The 9287-nt window shown below is 38.1% G+C and overlaps 1 pseudogene; it reads right to left on the bottom strand.

The window, feature by feature from the left end:
• Nucleotides 1-247: 247 nt before the first annotated feature.
• The window catches only part of LOC107657265 (polycystin-1-like), a 28965-nt pseudogene continuing 19925 nt past the window's right edge, over nt 248-9287 (bottom strand).

Genomic DNA, 9287 nt, shown 5'->3' with positions numbered 1-9287 from the left:
ATTTTCTATTCATTTATGAGGTCTCTCAGACCCCAAAATTCAGCAGCATTACTATACTGAAGTCAAATTTCTGAAATACATTTTGCGATACAATGGCGGGTTGAAGTTTTGATTAGGTCAGAGGAACATATTGAAAGAGGTTGACTTCAAATTCCTATTATTATTTTTATGCAAATCACTGAGTTCTCTGGGACCTCAAAAAGAAAAATCAGTTTCAGTGGAACATGTATAATGTATAGAGTCTGCCTTACCCTGATAATGCAGTGAGACGGGGCTGGCCTGGTGAAGCTGTGATCAGCATGTGTTTAATAGCTGAGTGAAGCCGTCTGCTGTTAGCCTCATGCACATGTTCCTGGTAGTTCACCATCAGAACCACCAACAGGAAAAGCATATAGACTAAGCATCTCTGATTATCAGCGTAAAACATGAAACAAAAGACCATTAAAATTAATATTAATATCCATTAGAGTCAGAATTCAGCTGTTATAGGTCTCTGAGAACTAAGTGAGAGCTGAATGGATTCATCATGGGTCTGAGCTCACCCTCATTAAGACTCTAAGCGTTCTCATTAAGGCTCTAAGTGTTCTCAGCTTCCGCTCTTCCTCTTTAGCCTGCAGCAGGCCGTATCCACTGAGAGGATGCACCTTATCCCCCAGATCCTATTCTGTTCTTCTGACTTCTGTCTCCTGAGCCAAACGATCCTCCACCTCTGGGTCCACTGGTCTCACCACAGCAGCCAGATATAGTGCCTGAATACAGATCTACAGAAACATGTGATAACATAAAACATTTTCAGTTACTTTGTATCTAAAGAGCAGTACAAAATAGGTTTATAGCTTACCGAAAATGGTTCCAACAGCAAGGCAGAAGTGAGGAAAGCTGACAGGGTGGACACCAACCACATGAGAACCACAGAGCTGGAAAACCTGCTTCCATACAGTCCCACCAGAACCAGGCTTGTTCCCAAGAAAACAGCCACCAGCAGGTGAACCACACGCAGAATCCATGATGGAAGAAACAAGCCAGGTACACCACGAACAACACCTGAACAACAGCCCATACAGTAGTAGTAGTTTTTATTGCCATGTCAGCATCTAAGGCTATCTTCATGGCAAAAACTGAGTTGGAATAACACAGGAGTTAGATAAACACAAGGAAATTATGGAAATAAAGTGGAAAAAGGGTGAAAATAGGATCAAGAAATGGCCACATGTTTACTCATGCACAACGCGTCAGAGCATGTGCCTTGCCTTTCAATATCTCAATTGAAAATATCAATTCTTTCTCTGTGGATGGTGTGGGCTCACCAATGCGTGTATTGGAGATGGTGCTTATAGAGTCGGATGGGAGACTATGAAGAAATGTGCTGGCATCACTGAGCACTGAGAGTGAGCAGGAGGACTTGTGAAAGCCAGGTTCAGATGTAGGCGTATCCATGCTCAGATCAAACCACTCACTGCACAAGCTGTCCTGGCTTAAAGAAAAAAGTATGTGACCAAGTATCCTGGTAAATTGTGCGTGGGTCAGTGTGAAACGCTCAATCCAGTACTCACATGTCAGACAGGATGGTGTCGATGGGTGTGAAATGGCCACTGTCAGATGCTTCTGGCTCCAAGGAAAGCGTATTTGCAGGATCCAAGTCTGCAGATATAGATCTAAGATCTTCCTCTAAAAAAGAGCAAATTGTTCCATATAAGAAATAATTAAACCCCAACAAGTTGTATGGATGACTTTTATTTTACTCTTTTGTCCTTTTGGAGTTTGACAGACCCAGTCCTTATTGACCTTTTCATTATATGAAAAAGAGCATATAATGACCAAGTATCCTGTGTTCCTCAGAAAAAAGAAAGTCATACAGATTTGGAACAGCATGAGGGTAAGTAAATGATGACAGAATTTTAAATACCAGAGAGTGATTGTGTTTCTTCAAACCTAAAGACCTGATTGGTTCTAAGGTGTCGTGGTCAGAGGTCGGAGTTGACAAATGTAGTTGTAGAATGGCTTTTTTTTCCCTCTTCAGAAGGTGATTGGTTCCTGTCAGATCAGGCATGCCAAAGATACTGTCACATGATGGCCACTGATCCATTCTGTAAAATTAGTAAAATAACACTGTATGATTAACTTTTTAAAGGCATGTAGTACTGCAATTTCATGTAAAATAGACTTGGTACCGGTCATTCCCAGGATCTGGAGTATTCCAAAACTCTGAATCTAGTTTCTGCAGGGAATTCTTTGAGGGGGAAAGAAGATGCATAGAAAATATGCTGTAAACATATTCATGTAGGAAATTATGCTTGATGACTCTCTATAAAATCAATTAATTAACAATGAGCATGGACTTTCTCTCACAGTGAAAGGAAACGGTCCATCATAGATGGAAGAGTCAGGGCCTATCGGCAGTGACAGAAAAGATCTGGGTGACTGAGGAAAACATCCATCTCCACGGTATGAGACACAGGAGAGGGAGGCAGAGATACCTCCAATGTCACCTACAACACAATCCATCAGCTTTGCACTATGTGTGGGTTTTTCATGAATGCACTCTACCTTTCAAAAATTTGGGGTCATTGCTTTTTTTTTATTCTCTCTATTAACTAGGTGTTTATTAGCATGCCTATTAATAACATATTGGCTGTTTATTTGTACATATAAAGCACATATTCTGCATGACCTTGTTCTACATCCCTAATCCTACCCAACACCTAAACTTAACAACTACCTTACTAACTATTAATAAGCAGCAAATTAGTAGTTTATTGAGGCAAAAGTCGTAGTTCATGGTTTGTTAAAGTGTGACCATAAAATCTTACCAACCCCAAACTTCTGAACAGTAGTGTAAGTTAGAAGTCAAAATATGATATCTACAGTATGGTTTCAGAAGGGATTATGTAGACTGACATATATACCTTGCTCTTGGTGTTTTGGAAGAAAAATCTGAGAATTGTTTGGAAAGGGAACATCAAAGCTGCAACTGTTATTCCAACCAATATGTTCTCTGCATTCATCACCATCTGGGTAGAGACTGGACCGCTGCATTCGGAGCAGTAACAAATGTGAAGAATAACCCATTTGTTTTGTGAGGAATGAGAGGAAATTCATTAATTTGTTTAGTGATGAATATTATTCTCCTGTGCCATTAATCAATAACAAAGACTTCTGTAGCTTGGAGAAAAACAGAAATTGCTTTGTTTTGCAAGATGTAATTACTTTGTTTTACAAGATGTAATTACCTGCACCTACACTGTAAGCTATACAAGCTCAATCTGTTACCCATGGCCTTTGAAGGTCAACTTTATTACCTGCTGCCCTTTCTGCCCACTGCTCCATACCAAACTGCCCCAGCTGCCAGATAGAGATGTAATAAGAGGGCGCAGCAGGTGACCCTCTGGGCTCGGCTAAAGCGGCTGTGGGCCGGCCGTTCCCATAACGAAATCTACAGATTGTGCTCTCGAAGGCCAAATAGTAACTGGGAATGAAGGATCCTCTTAAACTGCTGCAGCTCCTGAGGACCTACGGGGAAAGCAAGGTTATGAAAAGCAAATATGATTTACGCTGTACTGCATGTGTATACTTACAAGATGCTAAAAAAACTTTCTCCACCCTTCCAGAGTTCTTCTCATTCACCACAGGTAGCCAGTCTTCCACCAAGAAGAAGAACATGTTGTCTGTTTGTATGTCCCAGACTATCACTTGTTGTAGGAACCAGGATGGGTCTAGGCCTGGAAAACACAACAGTTGTTTGTGAGGATTTGTTATTTTAGAAAGAAGGAAGGAAGGAAGCTATTCACAGCAACTGACCTGTGTTGTCATGCCAGATGTGTATTTTCCAGATCTATCCGAGATTGGCATCTGTTTCAATTTGGAAGTCATCCAGGCTATTCCTCTGGAAAGCTCCTTCTCTTTGAAGGGGACGTGAGCCACTTTTATTCAGGCCATACAGGCTAATGCCAACATGTGCAGTGGTACCTGGTGAATTCAGATGTTTTATAATTTGAAAACATCTGGTTTGTTGAGTTTTATGAGGTTGATGAATGTTTTAGCATGTAAATTAAAGGTTATATTTACCAGATCCTCTTTTCCAGCCTGTTTTGACAAGAACTCGGTACTGGTAGAGACCTTTCTGACCACACAGAGGAACCCAACTCAGACGTAGTCTTTCTAGGTGATCCAGTTTGTGAGCGATAAGACCAACCAGCAGATGAATTAACAGCAAGACTCCACAAATTATTCCCACCACCACATTTCTCACTGGCTCCTCTGACTGGTTACACAAAAAAAAATTTGAATCACTTATGTGTTATATTTCATTAAGATATTAAGTTTTTATATACACTACCGTTCAAAAGTTTGGGGTCAGTAAGATTGATTGATTGACTGAGTTATTTATTTATTTATTTATATTGAAAGAAGTCTCTTATACTCCCCTGGCTGCATTTGTAAGATCAAAATTACAGTAAAGACAGTAATATTGTGAATTATTATTATAATTGTTCTATTTTAATATATTGTGAAAAGTACTTTTTCAACACTGATACCCACTAACCATTACAATAATTTCATTATATAAATTAAATTTAAAATTATATGATGTAGTATAGACTACCGTTAAAAGGTTTGGGGTTAGTAAGATTTTTCAAATGTTTTTTTTAAAGGAACAGTAGTGTATATTCCCTTTAAAGGGATAGTTCACCCAAAAATGGAAATTCTGTACTCACTCTCATGTTGTTCCAAACCTGTAAGACCTTTGTTCATCTTCAGAACACAAATTAAGATATTTTTGATGAAATCCGAGAGCTTTCTGACCCTGCATAGACAGCAACGCAACTGACACGTTCAAGGCCCAGAAAGGTAGGAAGGACATTGTTAAAATAGTCCATGTGACATCAGTGGTTCAACCGTAATGTTATGAAGTTACAAGAATACTTTTTGCGTGTAAAGAAAACAAAAATGACGACTTTATTCATTATTTGCACACAAAATGTATTCTCGTAGCTTTATAAAATTAAGGTTGAACCACTGATGTCACATGGACTATTTTAACAATGTCCTTACTACCTTTCTGGGCCTTAAACGTGTCAGTTGCGTTGTTATATGCAAGGTCAGAAAGCTCTCAGATTTCATCAAAAATATATATGTTTGTGTTTCAAAGATGAACGAAGGTCTAACGGGTTTGGAAGGACATGAGTAATTAATGACAGAATTTTTATTTTTGGGTGAACTATCCCTTTAAGGATGAAATTACGTTATGTCTTTGAACAAAATGGCATACAGGTGGCAGCAGTAGAAGTGCATCAGGATGGATGAAGAGGCTGGCTCCAAACATAGTGAGGTGATGTGTGAGGCAGTGGGCAGTGTGGGGGCTGCTGCCACTCAGAGAACTCAAGCCGTCACTGCTCCAGCGCTTCTCATCAACACTGAAGAACCGGCACAGCACGCTGAACACACACACTGAGATGGACACGTCCACACCACTGACACTACTGTTCAGCTTCACAAACAGGTCTCTGGCTGAGCCATTCAAGCTGCAAAGTTTACAGACACAATGAAAAACTGTTTGTTTTTCGTTTAGACTAACACAATATTGGTAATCACTATTTTCAATTAAATGAATTATGAAAGGCACAGGACGAACTTACAGTGGTGTAAGGAAGATTGTGTGCTTCAGTGATGGAGTTTGAGCTGAGAGAGAGAGAGGGCGAGCTCTTCAGAATGAGTGTGTTCTGACAGTGAATGAACTGGATGGTCAATGACAGAGATCCATACTAGTCCATAGGCTTCCTCACCAGCTCATGCTCGATACAAAACACATGCTTTATATATTCTATATTGCTAATACATTATGTATTTTTCTCTAAATACCTCTATTACTAAAACTGAGACCAACTTACCATTACAATCATTTCATAAAGTACATTTACATTTACATTTAGTCATTTAGTCATTAAATGACGTAGCAAGGTATATATATATATATATATATATATATATATATATATATAGTAGATAGAATAGAAAAAATAGAAAGCTAGTGTTAGTTTTTTTTTATAAAAAAGAAGATAAATGGATAAAGAAGAATTAAAATAGAATAGAAAGTGCTAGAGTTAAAGGGTCAAATAAAGATAATGAAAGAATAAAGTAAATGAAATAAAAAATAATTCAATATACACTAATGTTCAAATAAGTAAAGTCTCTTATGCTCAGAAAGCCTGCATTTATTTGATCCAAATAACAGTAGAACAGTCAATTTACAATACCAATTTTCTATTTTAATATCTTTCAAAATGTCATTTATTCATGTGATGGCAAAGCTGAATTTCTAGCCATCACTCCAGTCTTCAGCGTCACATGATACTTCAGAAATCATTCTAAAATGCTGATTTGGTGATCTTATTATTACAGTGTTGAAAACACAATATACTGTATTAATTTATTGTGGAAACCATGATACATTTTTCCAGGATTCTTTGATTAGTAAAAATAGAAAGTTCAAAATATCTTTATCTTTAGTAATATTATAACTGTCTTTACTGCTACTTTTGATGATTTTAATGCATCCTTGTTAAACAGAAGTATTGTTTTTTTAAATTATACTTTTAATAATATAATATAATAATGAACACTACATTAACAGTTTCCATATTAGATTTTGTTATGTTATGTTATGTTATGTTATGTTATATGTTATGTTATGTTATGTTACTACTATGTTATATGTTACATTATATTATATTGAAATCTAATAAGATGAAATGACTGGTGTATATTACCTGGAATGAGACTGAAGTTTAAGGCAACATAGAGGCCAGTCTGAGGATCTGTGTCCATTGCTTTGACTGTGAAATTTACACTTCCCTTGGGTGGCAGAGTAAAATTGTTTCATAGTAACCTCTTATCTTCCATCTCTTTTACTTTTTTGTGTAAAGTAAATTGTATCGCAGTGTCTAGCATCAGGTTGGCAATGGAAATGGGCTGCCCCTGTGGTGTAGCAAACTCCATGGCTGCGAGCGTGGTTGATATGGGAGGCTCTGCAGCTGGAATGAATGGGTTTTCTTCACCCTCCATTTGCAGAAGGATTTGCAGGACCTCTTGTTTTTCCTCCTTTAGTTGAGAGCTCAGTGCTGATAGGATGTGAAACTGGCAGTGGCTAAGGGGCTCTGTGCACAGGAGGTCTTTAGTAGGGTCGCCCCGTACGCCCACCGCAGTGATCTTCGGAACAGCGAGGGAAAGAGCTTCTCCCCCACTCATCCGCCACAGCATTAATGAACGCATGAGCTCGAAAATCTGGCTTAGTGCTGATACAGCTGTCTCTGATGTATCCACATGCTTGAGGCCTGAATTGTTCCTCTGCCTCTGATCAGCAATCAGTGTGCTGCCTGCTGTGAAAACGGAAGGATGGTTAAGCCACGGTTCATTTACAACTTCAGAGCGAACCTCTGAATATGAATTCTGCTGAACGTAGTTACTTAAAACAGCCAGAATGTTCCTGCCGGTGTCTGTGGGGTTGATGTCACCCTGTCCTGTTTGTTCTCTTATCACTTTGATCATCTTCTCTGTGACCTTCAGCACCTTTGCATGGCAGCCGTTGCACTGCACTTCAGAGGGAACCACCTGCAGACAGGAAAGTACATTTTACAGTACATCATTTGCATTTGTAACATCACATGTGACAATAATTTGTTCCTGGGTAGCATTCCTCATTATGCACAGCAGGCAATCTGTATTCAGTGACAGGTCTCATCACATTGTGCTGTATCTCTAAAATGCTGACATGCTTTGTGTCAAGCTATGATTAATGCTGATTAATGCTATACTGTCCATAAGCTTTAATAGTAGAAAGACTTACTGTAGACTGGGCCAAAGCTGAGCTGATCAGAGCCGCATCCTGGAAGGAGGAGACCGACAGAGACGCCAGAGCCTGAATGACATTTCCACGTGTCTGAATCTTGTCCTCCATCTCTTGAGCATTTATGGACACTAGCTGTGGAAGTGGTGGATTTTGATTTAGAAATAAAGTTTCTAAAAAAAAAAAATGGGTGGAGACTTACAGAAACTTCATTTTTTGGCAGTTGTAGTGGACTGACATCCTGTGGTGTGGATGCAACTGCACAAAAAGCAAATATTGTCAATTGCTGATGAACTGTCCCTTTAAATTCTGAATTTGCCCAAAATTCAGTAATCATTTACTCACCCTTATGCATTCTGAACATATATGACTTTCTTTCTTCTGTGGAACACAAAAGAAGATATTTCTGAATGTCGAGAACCAAACAACATTGACCCCAGTGACATTTTTCAAAATATCTTCTTTTGTGTTTCACAGAAGAAAGTCGTTCAGTTTTGGATGAAATGAGGGTGAGTAAATGATGACAGATTTTTCATTTTTGGGTAAATCTCTTTAAGAACTTGGCCCCGTTTCATGAGTTGGAATTTGAATTAAATTAGCTACACCCCACAGGAAGTTGATCTGGAACTGTAGGAGGTGCAATGTACTAAATTACATTTCAGAAAAGTTCAACAGATAATGGCATTCTGGGAAAATAAAGTGTTCCTACAGCTTGGTCCATATACATATCTTATCTATATGCATGAATAAAAACATGTCAACAGAAGTGACATTTCAAACAGATGTATCTGTTAGCCTGTTTGTAAAATTATTATTATTTTATTTTAATTGTCTTTAAACTTTCTTTATACTTACTATGATTATTTGAGTTTATTTGAATTTAAGTTTTTTTAATTCAACTTCCTAAAAGGCAAATTTGTAGGGCTGCAACACGATTCATCGCAATTAATCACAATCAAAATAAAAGTTTATGTTTACATATTCTATATGTGTGTATTGTGTATATGTATTATGTATATATAAATGCACACACATATATGTATGTATGTGTATATATATATATATATATACTTGTATATACCGTAATAACATATTATTTTGACTTTTATTTTGTTGACTTAGTTAACATTAGTTAGCTAAAACAGAATATGTCAACAACAAGCTAGTTAATCATTCGGGGATGCAAATCGGGCTTAAAATTGTTTAGTATGCGGCCAGCCTAAGCAACCGAGACCAAAAACACCAACCGATCACACACTTCAGTCTACCAAACTCTTTACAGTGTCATTTTACTAGGCAGATTGATACCGCAGCAGCGAGCTGCAGAATTTATATCACAGCAATTATATCTCAGCGATATATTTTCAGTCTATACTCTTCATTCCCCTCAGAGGAGAGCGAAGGCCTCTGTCTATTACTAGCTAACATGAAGCTGACATCTCGC

Source organism: Sinocyclocheilus anshuiensis, unplaced genomic scaffold (assembly GCF_001515605.1).
Source record: "Sinocyclocheilus anshuiensis isolate Anshui unplaced genomic scaffold, SAMN03320099.WGS_v1.1 scaffold159, whole genome shotgun sequence".
NCBI lineage: Eukaryota > Metazoa > Chordata > Actinopteri > Cypriniformes > Cyprinidae > Sinocyclocheilus > Sinocyclocheilus anshuiensis.
Note: the sequence above shows the minus strand (reverse complement) of the source record. Positions and strands in the feature narration are given on the sequence as shown.